The sequence below is a fragment of the Bos mutus genome, chromosome 4 (genome assembly GCF_027580195.1).
Source record: "Bos mutus isolate GX-2022 chromosome 4, NWIPB_WYAK_1.1, whole genome shotgun sequence".
In the NCBI taxonomy this organism is placed as follows: Eukaryota; Metazoa; Chordata; class Mammalia; order Artiodactyla; family Bovidae; genus Bos; species Bos mutus.
This window is the reverse complement of record NC_091620.1, coordinates 86812828-86830986: the sequence shown is the minus strand read 5'-3', so window position 1 is coordinate 86830986 and position 18159 is coordinate 86812828. Positions and strand designations below refer to the sequence as shown.

General features: G+C 38.8%; 1 protein-coding gene across 3 annotated transcripts in view; it reads right to left on the bottom strand.

Annotated features, from left to right (window-relative positions):
- HYCC1 (hyccin PI4KA lipid kinase complex subunit 1) overlaps positions 1-17926 on the bottom strand; it is an 86162-nt gene extending 68236 nt beyond the window's left edge. The window contains exon 1 of one of the 3 annotated variants that reach the window (XM_070369743.1): positions 17718-17926. The gene's annotated coding sequence lies outside the window, so the exon portion shown is untranslated. The remainder of the gene's footprint in view (positions 1-17717) is intronic. The other 2 variants (XM_005901252.3, XM_070369744.1) reach the window with 2 other exon arrangements.
- Between the last annotated feature and the right edge of the window lie 233 nt (positions 17927-18159).

Below are 18159 nucleotides of genomic sequence, written 5' to 3'. Positions count from 1 at the left end.
ACAGTGTTGAGAATGAAATATTTTCCCAGGAGTATTTGACCATTAAATCCTTTATGGTCCAGATATAATTGGCATCATCAGGAATATAGTCTAGAAAACAGTGCAAGTCAAATGTGTCAACAACAGATGTCCAAGGATGATGTTGGGATAATGATTAACATTTCTCAAGCCCTTATGTATCTGGCACTTTGCTAAGTGCTTATGGGAATTTCCAGTTAATACTCACAGACTTCCTAAATGGTAAATTAAAATAATCTCCATTTCACAAAAAAAGGAAGATGAAGCTTAAAGAAATAACCTGTCCAAGGTCACACACTAATTAAGTCGCTGAGTTAAGATCAGAATGCAAGCAGCCCAACTCGAGTCCCCTTTCTCAATCACTCTTCATGTTATCAACAATCCCAACCCACAGCACATAACAGTTCAAAGTTTATAGTACATTGTCTCTTGAACAATTTACTCTTTTATCCTTTACTTCTTCACATTTTTATACTAAACTGAAAACTAGAATATTTTCATTTCAAAATAAATCGGTGGGGGAAAACAAATTACATGCGTGATTCTGTTTTTGCAGCCAAGTTGAGAACTATGCTGCTGCTGCTGCTGCTAAGTCGCTTCAGTCGTGTCCGACTCTGTGCGACCCCATAGACGGCAGCCCACCAGGCTCCCCCGTCCCTGGGATTCTCCAGGCAAGAATACTGGAGTGGGTTGCCATTTCCTTCTCCAATGCATGAAAGTGAAAAGTGAAAGTGAAGTCGCTCAGTTGTGTCTGACTCTTCGAGACCCCATGGACTGCAGCCCACCACGCTCCTCCGTCCATGGGATTTTCCAGGCAACAGTACTGGAGTGGGGTGCCATTGCCTTCTCCGGTTGAGAACTATAGGGTCACAGAAAAACATGGTAGGGTGACCAAGCGAAAGTCTTCTTCATTTCACAGGGAAACCCACCTCTGCCACTTGGTAGCATCTGACTTTGAGAAAATTCTTGGTTTCAGTGCTTTTCTCAACAACTGGAATGAAGGAAGAGAAAGGGGATGAAAAAGTATATTACTGATAATTACCACAGTAACAACAGACTATTAATAAGGGTGCTCCAGACTGTGTGGATATGTTGTTGTTCAGTCGCTAAGTTGTGACCCCACAGACTACAGCACACCAGGCTCCTGTGTCCTCACTATCACTTGAAATTTGCTCAAATTCATGCCCACGGAGTCTGTGATGCTAACTGAAGCTTAAATGCCAGAATTAAGTTACAATTTTTATTTGCCCATAAATTGGAGGTTTTTGTTGTTTGTTTTGCTAATAATTTTTTAATTTTTTTTTAATCTAGGACTGAGACTTTTATTCAGTTTGATAATTTAGTTTACCCTATTCTCAGTACTCTGGTAAACTACTTCCAAATAATGAAAAACCAAGTGTTCTTTTTTTGTACAGGTCCAAGATTTTCTCTTTCAACCAAGTGTCTCAAAACACTATAAAAGACACAGTGCTCTGCCCTGCTGTTATTATAACAGGCAAAGTAAGATGGCTGAGATTATGTACAAGCAATTAGTTCAAATTAATGTCATAATAAAAACTATTTTATTCGGTCTTTCTCTTCCATCTCCATACTTTGAAAAAGCAACTAGGTTTATTGGCAGAAGCTTCTGAACACTTAAAACATAAATAACTCATAAATACTTCCTCCATGCCAAATCAAACAAAATTCAGTTGAACTAGAGAATTAGCTAGCTGCTTGCCATTGACTATATTTTTAGGGAGATGGAAGGAGACAAATAGTTATCTATTTATTTATTTGAGACAAACAGTTATTACCTTCTCCATTAAGCTATACAAATTTCTATCTCCCTTGCCTTGCCTAGGGGAAGATTAAAAAGTTCTAAGGTTTTGGCACTGAGTTTAGCAAATTGTTCCTTGGAGATGGGCAAGTTAAGAGTATCTGCTACAACCAAGCATTCAAACTAGCTGTATTAGTTCGTTACGGTTGCTGTAACAAAGTACCATAGAATGAGTGACTTAAACAATAGAAATTATTTTCTCACAGTTCTGGAGGTTAAAAGTCTAATAATCAAGGTGTCAACAGGGTTGATTCCTTCTGAGAGTTGTTAAGGAAAGGATCTATTCCAGGCCTTTTTCCTTGAAGTCATTTTCTCCCTGTGCTTTCACATTATCTTCTATCTGTAAAGATATACCTAAATTTCTTCTTATAAGGACACCAGTCACATTGGATTAGGAGCTATCCTAATTACCTCATTTTCACTTAATTAACTATATAAAGACCCTACCAACAAATACGGGGGATTAGGACTTCGACATATGAAAGAGGGACTGGAGTGGGGGTGGAGGGACACGTAATCCAGCCTGTTAACACCATCAAAGCTGCACGCAATAAACTAGGGTTGCAGCAATTCATCTCTTGCACTAGAGTTGCTGAAATATCATCTGCTGCTGCTGCTAAGTCGCTTCAGTCGTGTCCAACTCTGTGCGACCCCAGAGATGGCAGCCCACCAGGGCTCCCGTCCCTGGGATTCTCCAGGCAAAAACACTGGAGTGGGTTGCCATTTCCTTCTCCAATGCATGAAAGTGAAAAGTGAAAGTGAAGTCGCTCAGTCGTGTCCGACTCCTATCGACCCCATGGACTGCAGCCTACCAGGCTCCTCCGTCCATGGGATTTGCCAGGCAAGAGTACTGGAGTGGGGTGCCATATTTATTCATAAACTATTAAATGTCTTCTAAGTCCTAGATGCTAGATTTACAAAAATGAATATGACATAATCCCTGACTTGAGGGATTCATAGTCTATTAGGGGAAACAAGTAAACCTAAACAGCAGAAATGAGTGTCCTTTCATCTCTTCTGAAACAAATCAAGGCAAATCAGAGTATAAGCAAACAAAATAATAAAAGCAAACACCATGAGGAAAATGAGAAGGAATGTTAAAGGAAGTCCAGTGGAAATATTATCTTGCAATCATTTTGCTATCACTTGCCCCTCTTTCTCTTTCCCCAAAATAACAGCACATAGACACTTTCCAAAGCACAGCTCTACTTTAATTCCTTCAAAGTTTTTTGCATTCTCAACCAGCAGTTTTCCTTTTTCTAGTGTTGGAGAAAAAGAAGAGAGAAATGTTAAGAGAAACAAATTTCAAGTGACTCATGGGTTGGCTTGATGTCTTAGGGTGAGTCACTGCCCTTTCAAAAATTGGAATGAGATGTTCAACCATTAGTGATGCCTGCCAACAGAAGTTCAGATGCTCAATTAGAAACTGATGAGGACAAACGGGGCCAGGGCGGCGGGGAGGGAGGGGTTATAATGATAAAATGCAAATAAACACAGCTGATGGTGGTAATGTGTACTAACAGAGCCATAATAATAAAAGCAACAGATCTTGACTACACTACAAAATCCTATTTGTCTCAATCAGAAACTCAGTGGATCTTATTAATACAGCTGCTTTTCCTTGGTTTAAAAAATTATAGTAACCAAAGATGAAAGAAACAGTTCAGTAAGATCATGTTGATTCACTGGGGTAACAGTCAATTTGCTTTAGCAGAGGCTGAATTATAAACTTATTTTTTCAATAAAGTTTTTAATAATGTTATATGGTAGTATAACTGATGTTGCTTTGCAGCTGAATGTGCAACTAAAATTAGTACAGCAAAAATTTCTATCTTGGTTCTCTCAAAATTATTTGAAAGTCCTGTAAGAATGTTTAATCCCTAAAGTAGTTTAAGTATTTCTATTCAATTATGCAGTGTTTCTGAAGAAAGGGCTTATAACAGAAAATTAAATATCTTTGAGTTCTGTCACTAATAACCAATTCTTAACTGATAAATCCAAATTTAATAAATCACATTATATTACAATAAATTCTGGAGTTTTATAACCTGGTGTCATGAAAAATATCTGCCCTGATTACCATCCAACGACCAATTCAATATGATTTCCACAAAGAAGCTGGTCTTTCTGAAGTGCTACTGAAAACTGTATAACATATGTGTAGCTCTCACAGTGGAAAGAACAAGTTTTCCCCTTACTTTTCTTTACATTGTCTTTCTTGGACTGTCTTTCCTTTAACCTCAACATATTATTATCACAGATAAATTATCACAGATAAATATCATCTCCAAATAAAACTGTTAAAATTTAAATAACATATACATGATAGAAGAGTTTATTGAAAGGAATCCCTTTATAAAATATTTTAAATAGAAAACATATTAATAGTTGACACAAATTACAGCAAACATAACTAATATTTATCTTCCACTTCTTCCTATGAGGAGAGAAATCATACCTTATATTCCTTTGACAACCACCCCCTTCTCCAAGTGTTTTAACACAGCTCAATAATAAGCAACATGACATAATGAAAAGATTCCAAAAAACTGGGAATCCCTAGGGAACCTGACTTTCAAGGCCAGAGGGATTTGATTTCAGGACTTCCACAGGACTGGGGAAAACAGAGACACCACTCTTGGAGGACACAAACAAAATCTTGCATGTACCAAGACCCAGGGGAAAGGAGCAGTGGCCCCACAGGAAACCAAACCAGACCTGCCTGCTAGTGTTAGAGGGTCTCCTGTGGAGGTATGGGTCATGTGGGTCAGCAGTGGGTCACCGTGGACACAGGAGCACTGGCAGAAGCAGTCCTGGATTGGTGCCCCTTGGCCTAAGTTCTCTTGGAGATCACCATTAACCCTACCATAGAGGTGGCAGACCCCAGAGCTGGGCGGCCTCAGGTCAAACAACTAACAGGGACAAACCTATCAGGAGCACAGCCCTGCCCACCAGGGCAAGATCCAGTCTTTCCCATGGCCAGTCCCTCCCATCAGGAAGCTTACACAGGCCTCTTAGTGTCATCCACCAGAGGGCAGACAGAAGCAAGAAGTACCACAATCCTGCAGCAGCTAGAACAAAAACCACATTGCAGAAGACTTATCAGAATGAAAAAGCAAAAAGTTATGTCCCAGATGAAAGAACAAGAAAAACACCAGGGAAACAACTAAATGAAATAGAGATAAGCAGTCTTCCAGAAAAAGAATTCAGAATTATGATAGTGAAGACAATCCAGGATCTTGGAAACAGAAAGGAGAAGGTGCAAGAAATGTTTACCTAGAAGACCTAAAGAACAGAGATGAACAATACTCTAGAAGAAATCAACAGCAGAACAACTGAGGCAGAAGAATGCATAAATGCCCTGGAGAACACAATATTGGAAATCACTGCTGCAGAACAGAATACAGAAAAAAGAACAGAAAAAAAATAAAAATGAAGATGGCCTAAGAGACTTCTGGGACAACATTAAACATACCAACATTCGCATTATAGGGGTCCTAGAAGGAAAAGGGAAGAAGGCAATGGTACCCCACTCCAGTACTCTTGCCTGGAAAATCCCATGGACAGAGGAGCCTGGTAGGCTGCAGTCCATGGGGTCGCGAAGAGTCAGACACGGCTGAGCGACTTCACTTTCACGCATTGGAGAAGGAAATGGCAACCCACTCCAGTGTTCTTGCCTGGAGAATCCTAGGGACAGGGCAGCCTGCTGGGCTGCCGTCTATGGGGTCGCACAGAGGCGGACACGACTGAAGCGACTTAGCAGCAGCAGCAGCAGAAGAGAGAAAGGACTCAAGAAAATATCTGAAGAGATAATAGCTGGAAATTTCCCTAACAGGGGAAAGGAAAGTCAACCAAGTCCAGGAAGTGCAGAGTCCCAGACAGGATAAACCCAAGGACGGAAACACCAAGACACGCAGTAATCAAAATGATAAAAATTAAAGACAAAGATAAAATATTAAAAGAAACAAAGGAAAAATGACAACGTACAAGGGAACTCTCATAAGATTATTAGCTGATTTCTCAGCAGAAACTCTACAAGTCAAAGGGGAATGGCATGATATATTTAAAGTGAGCAAAGGGAAAAAACTACAACCAAGAACACTCTGCCCAGCAAGACTCTTGTTCAGATTTGACGGAGAAATCAAAAGCTTTCCAGACAAACAAAAGTTGAGAGAATTCAGCACCACCAAACCACCTTTACAAATGCTAAAAGAACTTCTCTAGGCAGGAAACACAAGAGAAGGAAGAGATCTACACAAAATAAACTCAAAACAATTAAGAAAATGGTAATCGGCCCATACATATAATTATCTTAAATATAAATGCATTAAATGCACCAACCAAAAGACACAGACTGGCTGGGTGAATGAAAACATGCATGTATGCACTTCCACTTACTACATCACTCTGCTTGACCCCCCAAATTTTATGTAGTTATTTTATATTGTTAGGTTAATCATGTTTTCATTATAGTTTGCAATTGTAATTATCTTTTATTTACTGTCTGGCTATTGATTGTGAAAATTGATAAACATCTTTTACTACTGTGATTATGTAACTATTATTCTCTTAATACCATTGTATTATGATTGGTCAGCAGAAAATAATAGAATTCTATATCACTAAAACTACCATTTAATAGGAAAACCTGTAATCACTTTTTAAAATCCAGATGCATATCAGAATTATCTTGTAATTTTTTGAAAAACACAAATGCCCAGCTATTGCTTTATCTCCAAAGCTCCAAATGTGTTTCTAATGAACAGTCAAGTTTAAAAACAACTGGATTATATGATGACCTTTTACTTTTATCTAGTTTATTTTTTGTATTCCATATTTAGTACTCCCATTTCATTTAGTTTATGTTTTCCAATTTCCTCATCTTTTTGTTGTTGCTGTTCTTTCTCAAGCCTTTATCAAGTGTAGTAGAAAATCTTTGTATACATATCCATATAAATAATATGTACAATATAATATGTATATTTTAGAAAATTTGTGAATTTTTACCTATCTAAAAAGTTTGACATTTTTATTCCACTTGTTTGACTTAGTATGAATAGAATGCTATATTTCTAATACATATTCACTAAAAACTTTGATATAGTTCCATGTATTTTGGCATCTATGGCATCCCACTCCAGTACTCTTGCCTGGAAAATCCCATGGGCAGAGGAGCCTGGTGGGCTGCAGTGCATGGGGTCACTGAGGGTCGGACACGACTGAGCGACTTCACTTCCACTTTTCACTTTCATGCATTGGAGAAGGAAATGGCAACCCACTCCAGTGTTCTTGCCTGGAGAATCCCAGGGATGGGGAGCCTGGTGGGCTGCCATCTCTGGGGTCGCACAGTTGGACACGACTGAAGTGACGCAGCAGCAGCAGCAGCAGCATTACTGCTTAAAGTCTAGAAAATTTATTTCCTTAGTGATTTTTAAAAAACTGAATGAAGCTTGAAACTTCTAATACAATTCTGAGAATGTGAAGAAACACTATGTTGTAAAAAAAAAAAAAAAACACCAGGAAATCAACATGTGATACAGTATTATTAACTAAAGTACAGATTTTGTTCAAATTTCACACATACACACATACAGATACACACACACACACACACACACACACACACACACAGAGCCCAAAAAACCTATAACCACTTTCCAGCAAGTTACTTAAACTTTCCTCCCCTGTGAAAAGTAAGTAATAACATCTGTATTTCAGGAACGTTCTAAGGATCAAATATAAATAAAGCACTGGCACATCACTGATGATCAATAACCATAGCTCTAACTATCACTAACAAAATATTTTCAGGTGGACAATCTGCATTTCATTCAACTGAACAAAATGCATTTCAGGATCTGTGGAGAGCGGGGTAAGGGATTAGGATGGAATTGGGAGAGAAGTTTCACTAGCTTCTAATACCCTCCAGTTACAATACTTCGATCTTTATTTGTTCTTCGCTGATTAACTTTCTGATTTAGTAGCCTTATCTACTGCCACTGCCTCCAATTATTCCAACACCAGTTTATTCCTTAACCCCCTTTACAATATATATTTGGTTCTCATCATATACTCTCCATGACCTCAAAAATGACAATTCTACTAGTTCTGTCTCAGTACTCATTCTTTCTCTTTAACCTTGCAACAAGGATCTTCCTTTCTGAAACCCTACTAAGAAGACTTCACTGACTTCAATATTCTACTTCTATCATCCATGTAACCCATTCTTCTGATTTTCTGTACTCCTCTAATAGTCTATTTGATTTGCATATTTCTACCTTTCATACTTAATGGATGTGTCTCCTCTCACCTGTTTCTATAATACTTCCACCTTCCACCCCACTCCTTTATCCAAACTCACTCAAAGTTTCATAATTTCCCAAAAATAGTCTCTCCCTCTTCTAACCTACTAAAGTGTGCACTGTTTTGAGGACTATGTGGTCACTCCGTCCACCACAATAATATCTATGGATTAACAAAGCAACAGGAACTTTGACATTTAGATCAAAAGAGTATATAAATGCCAGGTCAGACTAGCAGATTTTCCTGCCTCTCATTAGTGAAAGGTAGTGACTATAGTCTGTATGTTGATTATAACCAATAATGAATTAATTAAACATTAATTACATCTAAATGGGAAAAAAACAGAGGAGCTCAAAAAGATAGAATTTACAACTGCTTGCCCAAATTAAGCATTTTTAAGGCTTACATTATTCTCTTAAATTTTCAAGCCTCTAAGTTCCTTTATAGAAGAGTAATGTATATCTTCTTTTGATTGTACAGCTTAAGAAAACTCATATATACTGTTTTCCTTAGATCTAGTGCAAATAACTGAATGTTTACACATTTATATGAGAAGTCAACTAACGTTCATCTGCTACTCAAAAGACTCTTTGTTCCAGAAAGCACACACCAAACAAGTATCATTTAACATTTACTACTAAAAGGCTACCCTGATGAAAGCTTCAATAATGACAAATATTTAAACTCGAATGGTAAAGTACTAAAGCTCCTTGATGTGTTATTTAGGAATGCAAACTGATCTTGAACATCCAACACATTAAAATGTGAATTACATAAAGTACATCAAATAAATACCATCCCATTCCCATTCCAGTATCTTTTATCATAACCATACTGGACTGTTTGTTGAAACAGCAGAAGATACGATATCAACATAGAACAGACCAGTCATAATTATCATAGGGTTACCAAAAACTGAAACTAACTGGGCAAAGAGGAAAACAGTTAGTAAAACACTTAAATAAAATAATTAAGCCAACTTCTCAATAATAAAGAATAAAGAAAGAGTCTTAATTAGGAAAACAATTAGGATATTGATTAAAAATCATGAGTTATGGCATCAGAGAGGAATTGAGTTTAAACTCTACCTCTACTTGTTGCTTTTGAACAAGTATCTTAATCTCTTTCATCTCAGTTTATCTGAAAAATAAGGATAACTAATACTTATCTTGCAAAGTTGTACACAGATAAATGAAATTAATTATGCAAAGTACTTAGAAAGTGGACTTCCCTGGTGGCTCAGACGGTAAAGCATCTGCCTACAATGCAGGAGACCTGGGTTCAATCCCTAGGTCAGGAAGATCTCCTGGAGAAGGAAATGGCAACCCACTCCAGTATTCTTGCCTGTAAAATCCCATGAACGGAGGAGCCTGGTAGGCTACAGTCCATGGACACGACAGCGACTTCACTCACTCACTTAGAAAGTAGCAGATGTTAAAATATCAACAAACTGTTTTCAATCCAAAAAGACCTGGACATTTTCATATAGCTAAACTACCTCATTTGTGTGTGTGTGTATGTGTGTAGCAGAGTTTTATTAAAGTAAGAAAAGGGACAGAGCAAGCTTCTGACACAGACATCAGAAGGGGGACGGAGAACGCCTCCCTTGCTAGTGTTAGCAAGGAAGTTATACTACTTCAGACCTTTAAGGAAGACAGTGCCAGAACTTATAAGTTCTCTCCCCATTCTCTCTATTTCACAAAGCTAGCATATTCAGAAACCAAAACCTGAGAAAGATAATACAAAAGGAACACTAGAGATCTTACAGAGCAATCAAATCTAGCTTTAAAGAAGTATGCTATTACCAAGTTGTTTTTATTCCAAAGAGACAAAATTGGTGAAATCTATTAGGAAAGCTTTTAATATGATTCATCAAACAATAGGCAAAGAAGAAAAGCCATATAATCATATAATATATTATGAAATTTATGTGATCCAATTTAAACTTAATTCTAAAAAAGGGGAATAGAAGACTACTTCCTTAACATACCAAAAAAAAAAAAAAAACCTGTCAAAAAGAATACACAACTATGAAAACCCTAAAGGCATTCATTCAAATAAGAAATGAGCCAAAGATGCTCACTATTCATTAATATAATTTAACAATCTTCTAGACACTGTAATCAGTGTAATTTTTTTTTAAAAAAAGAAAAGGTTAAATATTGGCAAGAAAACTCATTCACAAATTCTATAACTGCCTTATTATAAAATCCAATAGAAACTATTACAATTAAGCATTTCATAAAAAATAAATTTAAAAAATAGAATTTCATAAGATGATCAATTAGAAAATAGTACAACAAATCACCAACTTTTCTATGTTCCATCAGGAAGATGTAACCCTCTTTAAAATACAATGAAAAAGTATTTCACTCACAATAGCAACAAGAGGTTTTAAAATACCAAAAGTCAACTTTAAAAATAGGCAGAACCACATGAAGAAAACTACAAAACACTGAGTCATAAAAGATGACTTGAAGAAAAAAAAAAAAAAAGATGACTTGAAGAAATGATGAAAATATTGTAAAGTATTTCATATCTATCTCTAAAATAGATCATAAGGTATCATAGCTATCTCTAAAAAATTAGTTTATATTTTCAATTAAATTCTTTCTTAACAAATTGGATTAAAGGTAATCTGAAAAAAAATGAGAAATTATGAAAATGTTTTGAAAAAGATAACAGGAATTCACACAACCACATAGTAAGATACATTAAAAAGTTACAATAATTAGAACTGTTTGGAATTATTGGAGCAAAAAATATAGCAAAATGAAGCAGAACAGAAAATCTCTGGGGAAAGACAATTATTCAGTAAATAGTATAAAATAATTGACTTGCCACTCTACCTTAAAATACATTTCAAATAGATTAAAGATAAATTTTTTTTTTAATTCTGAAAGTAATATAAGGAAAAAGAAGTAATTACTTATAGAATATGCAAACACAAGAAAGTCTAAGCAGGTAGATAACATAAAAGAAAAATTTGATAGATTTAGCTACACTAAATATAAAAATCTGTTTAAAAATAAAAAATTCAAGCCAAAAACAAAATTAGGATGCAAATGACAAAGTGGAGAAATTATCTGCATTGCAATTTGACCAATACATAATAGTTTTATACACAAAGAGGTTTTATAACGCAGTATTTTAAAATCCAATAGCATAATAAACAAAGGACATTAATAGATAATTCACAAAAAAACACAAATATTTAAAGTCACTAGTAACAAATGAAATAAAGAAATTTATAGACTTTTCATATCAAAATAGCAGTTTTTTAATATGGAAAGATTGCTGGCATTCTCAAGCACAATTAATAAAAATGACTATCATAACTTTCTGGAAAGCAATCTATTAATATCTATCAAAAATAATTATGTGTATCTTTTAACTTTAGAATTTTTTTCTTTTTTTATTTTTAAAAAAAAATAAAAAATATACCATCCCTGGGGCCTTCCAATGATTAATCCATCAAATTATTCATACATGACATTTCACATGTTTCAAAGAGGTTAAATTTTTAACAATTGAAATATTATCTTTGGTTAAATTTATGCAATGGAAAATCCAAATGCTAGACTATTATGTATTCTTTTTAACATGTACCACAGCTTTTTATCCAAATGATGGATAAATTTTTAACAATTGAAATATTGGTTAAATAAGCAATGGAAAATCCAAATGCTAGACTATTAGCCACACATTTAAAATGACGGTATGCTGTAAAAGAATAATGCTTTATTGACTCAGGTAAGCATTCATTCAATTGTGTAAAAATAACCTAGAAACAAAACAGTATCAACAACAAACAAAAGAGTAGGTACAATATGCTGGGGGCAGGGGGAGGGGTGGAGGGGGGCAGTTGGTGAAAAAAAAAAAAAGAGTAAATTCCATTAAAAAGGACCTATGGGATATTCACCAGTGTTAAAAATGATTATCAACAGGTGCACACACACTCACTCATTCATGTCCGACTCTTTACAGCTCCACAGACTGTAGCCCGCCAGGCTCCTCTGTCCATAGAATTTTCCAAGCAAGAATACAGGAGTGGGTTGCCATTTCCTACTCCAGGGGATCTTCCCAACCCAGGGATCGAACCACCGTCTCTTGCATCTCTTGCATTGCATGTGGATTTTTTTACCACTGTGCCATTTGGGAAGCCCATCAATGGATGAAGGCATTATTTATATCATTTAGGCTTTCCTGAATTTTCCAAACTGCCTACAATTATTACATATTGGATTAGTAATTAAGAAAATACAGAATGTTTACAATATTGCTTTGACTTTAGTAACAACAGTATCCAAAATCATGTTAACACTGATAGTTCTACTCTTTTAGGCTGCACCAAAACTAGGGAGGCCTACCCTCTCTATATCTGATCATATTTTTACACTTTAATCATAATGAAAGATTTTGTAGGCAAAAAGCAGAAGTGGGCGGCAGAGGGTAAAACGGTTAGATAGAATCACCAACTCGATGGACATGAGTTTGAGCAAACTCCAGGAGATAGTGAAGGACAGGGAAGCCTGGCATGCTGCAGTCCCTGGAGTCACAAAGTGTCAAACACAACTTAGTAACTGAACAATACAATGAAAGAAATTTCAGAACTCTAGAAAACGATCAGACAAAAGTTTTCACTCCCATCTTTATTTATGATCAAGTGCAATGTCAAGTAATATTTAGATATTAACTATTTGCTTTCAGCTCCTGCCAAATGTAGTAAGAATCAAGTGATGAACAAACCCTGGACCTCAGAACCAGCAGGGCTCAGCTTTCACCTACATCTGAAACTTGAGCCTGAAATTTTTTAAAAAGGTGGAAGGGACAGTGTGGAATATAGATACCACCTTGCTCGGGATACAAAGTATGGACCTTTGACAACTTCCAATCACAACTCTTCTCTGTCTCCCTTGGTAGAGAAGAATGATTTTTTTCCTCCAATGTGTTTAAAAGGCATATATCCAAAGGGCAAGTAAGCAGGATTTCTTCTGAACAAAGATGCTTTAAACAGGAGATTTGCAAATGTTAAACGTTCTCTTTCCCCAGTACAGATATGCAGCTTAACTCCAAGGGGGTCAAAAAGATTCTAGCAGTACTTGGCTCTCAACAGTAAGCAATAGTCAAACTGTTAATTCCATCTGCTCCCCTCCAAAAAATGACAAAGCATTACATGGTAGTACCAGGGGCTAGATTTAAGGGGTTTTTCTACAGGGCATTCATTTTCATAACACTAAGATGCTAATTATTTCTGAGCACTTCTGAGAACCAATCTTGATACATGATGACAACCTGGATGCTGATAAGAAAAAAATACACTATCTTTAATATCATTTTCTTTGTTAAAGATGTTGTCTTCGCTTCTTTACTGGTCAAAGCTCTGAATTCCATCTACTATTTCCTCAGGAACGTAGTTCCAATACATATCTCATTTTTCCTAATCTCTTACTTCTCACTTTCCTTACACATATAAAAAAAAATCCAAGCATAATATCCCTTCAACTCATACCCCTCTGCAGCAGTTTCAACTATGTCTATGGAATTTCCTAAGGAACTGTGAAGTATCTATGCAACTAATCTACAGTAATAAAAAGTAGACCAGTGGTTTCAGGGATTGAGACAGAGATTACAAAGGAGCACTAGGAGACTTTTGGAGGTGATGGATATATTCATTATTTTCTATTGTGGTGATGGTTTAATGAATATAAACATGTTAAACATTCAACTGCACACTTTAAATATGTGTAGTTTATTACAAGGCAATTATATTTTCATAAAGCTATTGAAATAAATACTGAAGTCTAGGTCCTGTTTCACTCTTCAAATTGGTATAGGGGTTCCCCCTTGAAATCAGGACTCAAAAACTCCCTCAGATGATTTGAAAATGTGTAGATAAGATTGAGAACCACTGCTCTAAGGCCATCATTCTCTCGTCCTTCCTCAGTTTTCTTAAAATGCCCCATGCAAGCATGTCTACTTTTTCATCATCCACTCCTGATGCAAAGAGCTGACTCATTGGAAAAGACCCTGATGCTGGGAAAGACTGAGGGCCAGAGAGGGAGGCAATAGAGGATGAGATGGCTGGATGGACTCAACGGACATGAGTTGGAGTAAACTCTAAGAGATAGTGTAGGACAGGGAAGCCTGGCATGCTACAGTCCATGGGTCACAAAGAGTCGGACCAAACAACATTCTTTCTCAGTCTTCTGGAGACTAGTTTCTAAACCACTACTCAGCTAAAACTGTCCTTGTTAAAGTCACCTATGAACTCCTGACAAATTCACTGGTCCTGGAGTCATCTTCTTACTTGACACCTCTTTAAAGCCTTCAAAATTGTTGACCCATTCCTCCTCTATTTGAAAACTCCACCCTTGGCATCCTTCTTGAAGTTCCTCCTATCTTTCTAACTGCTGCTGCTGCTGCTAAGTCGCTTCAGTCTTTTCCGACTCTGTGTGACCCCAAAGACAGCAGCCCACCAGGCTCCCCTGTCCCTGGGATTCTCCAGGCAAGAACACTGGAGTGGGTTGCCATTTCCTCCTCCAATGCATGAAAGTGAAAAGTGAAAGTGAAGTCGCTCAGTCGTGTCCGACTCCTAGCGACCCCATGGACTGCAGCCTACCACGCTCCTCCGTCCATGGGATTTTCCAGGCAAGAGTACTGGAGTGGGGTGCCATTGCCTTCTCCGAATCTTTCTAACTAATACTAACTAATTCTCTTTCACACTATTCTTCCACCTATCTGCCTTTTATTTGTTTATTCTCCAATTGCTGCTTTTTATTATGCTAAAGTCTTTTCCAATCTGAGTCATTTCAACATACCCAAGTCAATACAGCTTCTTCAATTCAACGCCCCATCCTCCCTCTATTCCTGATTTCCTTTACAAGTTCCACATCCTACATTCAAACACCTATCTACATCTTCATCTGAATGTCCTACAGTTTCCTCAAATTCAAAAAATCCAAAGTAGAAGGCATCATCTTCCCTCTATGTACAACTCATTTCCAATCAATGGAACCAAGTCAAACCCTCAGGATTCATGATTCTTCCTCCCTTCTTTCCTGAGGTGACAGGATCTATCAGATTCTACCTCACTCTACCAGAATGAGCACCCAAAACACAAATCCATTACGTGGTTTCTTATTCATCATTTTCAATGCAATCCCCTTAGCCAAGGATACGGCATCCTGGGTTGGGCCTCTACCACCCTCACTGTTCTCATCTTCCACCCCATCTAACCCTCACATTCAAGTCAAGACCAATGTTCCTAACTTTGGACTTGTCACCGACAATGACATCTCTAAATTGCTAGGGTTGCTCCTGCCTCCTCATTTTCTCACTTACTCTATTTTCCTGGAAAGGTATTCACTTAGCTCATGCACTTGGCAAAATTATACCATACTTTAAAGCTCTACTATGTGCCCCCAACTTTACATACATCCATGCTGAGTTAGCCATCTCCTACTCTGCTCACCCACAATGCTAGGCAAGTCTCTATTCACACTCATCACAGAGTATTATAATTGTTACTTTACTTACCTGTCTTGTATATGGCATAGTAAGTTCCTAGATGACAAGAGCTGTGACATTCATTTTGTATACCTATTCGGCCTGGGATAATGCAAATTTATGTCTGACATAATTTCGTTTATTTACAAGATGCAAACTTGATAGGGCCAAAATAGTCTTGATACTAACATCTTTTAAAGATCTCCTAATACTCATTATAAAATAAATATCAGGCAACAGGATCCTGAATAAAACAGTTGACTACAAGATATATTTAAACTCTGACTGTCAAAACACCACTGCTCTAAAAATGCAATGGAGAGCAGATTTCATAAAACAGGAATACAACAAAAAAACGAAGCACAGCAGGGATAACACACTGACTTAACCAATGCTTCATCTGAGGTCCATATCCAGATACTGTTAATTCTGGTAACTAAGAGGGCTTAAAACCCTTTGTTGTTATAACTATAGTAAATCAAGAAAGGATAAATACTCCAAATCCAGAATTTATTTTCTAAAACAAACTAATACAATTATGTAAAGTTTAAAAATAAAATAAAATTAGGAAAAAAAAAAAAAACAGGCAATGATTTTCTCCCTTGCCACTTTGTTGAAATGAATTATTAGAACAGCCGACTTTGAAGCTACTATGGGCCAGCCAAGCATATCCTAAAGATTTTTTTTCTTTCTTTCTTGCCTGCACTTCAAAAATACGGTGCTCTGGGACTTAAAATGTGTTAACCTAAAGAAAAATGCTTAGAAATTGGGCGACGGGGCGGGGGGGCACGCAGAGTAGTGATCTATGGATGTTAGGAGAATGTTCTCATGGAAAACAAGCCTCCCAGGACTACTAATTGACTCAGGGTTACACCAATATTTATGACTTTATGCAGGTAAGGTTTTAAAAGCTGAAAATTTCAAACTGTAAAGTGATACACGAATCAAAGAGGCGGCATACCTGCTACAAAAACTACTGTGTGACCCAAAAGACAAATAATTTGCCAAAGGACAGCCTGGCCCTACAGCCGGTAGGACGGTCTCTAAAGATAAGCAGCAGCTGCCCGCTGAACAAACTCCCCCTACCTGAAAAGCGAGCGGCTGCCCGGCGTGTGACAGAGTATCGGAGAACCGATTCTGTGCAGTACGAAACCACCAGAGCAAAATTTAAAAATTTCAGAAACATCTATACTCTGAGGGAACAACGCACACATGTACACACCGAAGGGAGGATACCCAGTTCTGCCAGAGCGTGCAAACTTCGGCGGGTCTTTCAATGCAACAATTTTCGGACAAAATCCTAACGATTCTCGAGTATATTAGAAGAGTCGGACACGACTTAGCGACTAAACCACCACCACCTGGGGAGGACTAACTCATAGTAAAAATAGGGTAAGGGCTGATGAAAAGCTCACCAGTGTAAATAACAAAGGAAAGAATCGTGGCTGCTTTGTGAATCTCTCCGACTTGTGGGGGAACGGGGAAGAATGTTGCTTTCAAAGACGAGGGGGACGACACTGACCATTTTGGCCATTAGACTGGACGGGTAGTTGCAGCCTCGCTGAAGTGGGAAGGAGGAGTCGGAGGGGTGGGAGGGGTAGGAGAGGTCGGACCTGAGCATCAGCCGCTGCAGGGGGTGGGGTGTCTCACCCCAGGCAACCCAGCTGAAGGGCGGCTGGTCCGCGCGAGGCGGCTGCACCCAGGTCACGCCCGGAGGTCGGAAGGCTCCTCGCCGGGGAAGGAGAAAGACCCGAGTCCTCGCGCACAAAGCTGCCGCCGCCCAGGCAGCAGGCGGGCTGCGCCCAACTTCGGGGCGAGAAGCCGCCGGCCGCAGCCTACCACCGAGTTCCTCCCCTCAGACCCTTGGACTCCTGGGCGTCCAGCACAGTCTAGCGCTCATCCGCGGCGCCTCGCGCTGGAGCCGTTACCCCCAACGAAGCCGCCGCCCCGGGGACAAAGTCCCGGTCCCCTCCCCGCCGTCGCCTCGCCCCGGCTCCTCCCTGACAAAAAAAGTTATGGGTCACCGGCCGCCCTGGGGGCCCGGCGCGGTTCTCTCCACAGGACTTACCAGAGCGGCTCTCCAAGCTCGACCTCCAGAACCCCGACTTGTTTGGCTGGCAACGACAGCGACGGCTGCTGCTCCGAATAAGCAGCACCACCTGCCCCCGCCTTCTTCCTAGCAGAACGGGTCCTGGCGAGCCATCTTCCCCCTCCGCTCACTGACTGACAACCCAGTCCCGAGCGCCGCCACAGCCGCCAGCTACTCTGACGGGCAAGACCAGGGACCCGTCCCCAGGCAGCCAACCACCACCGCCCCACGCCAGCTCGGCGTATCGCCGCTCGCTGGGGCGGGATCAGAGCAACTTCTGCACCAATGAAGATCTTCTTTTGCTAGGCCCGGGGCGGGGCCATGAGGTGGGAGGGAGGGAGACTTGGTGGGCGTGGTCTGAGCGATAAGACGTGGTCGGCGTCCCCAAGGAGAGATGATTGACTGTTAAGATTGAAGCTGC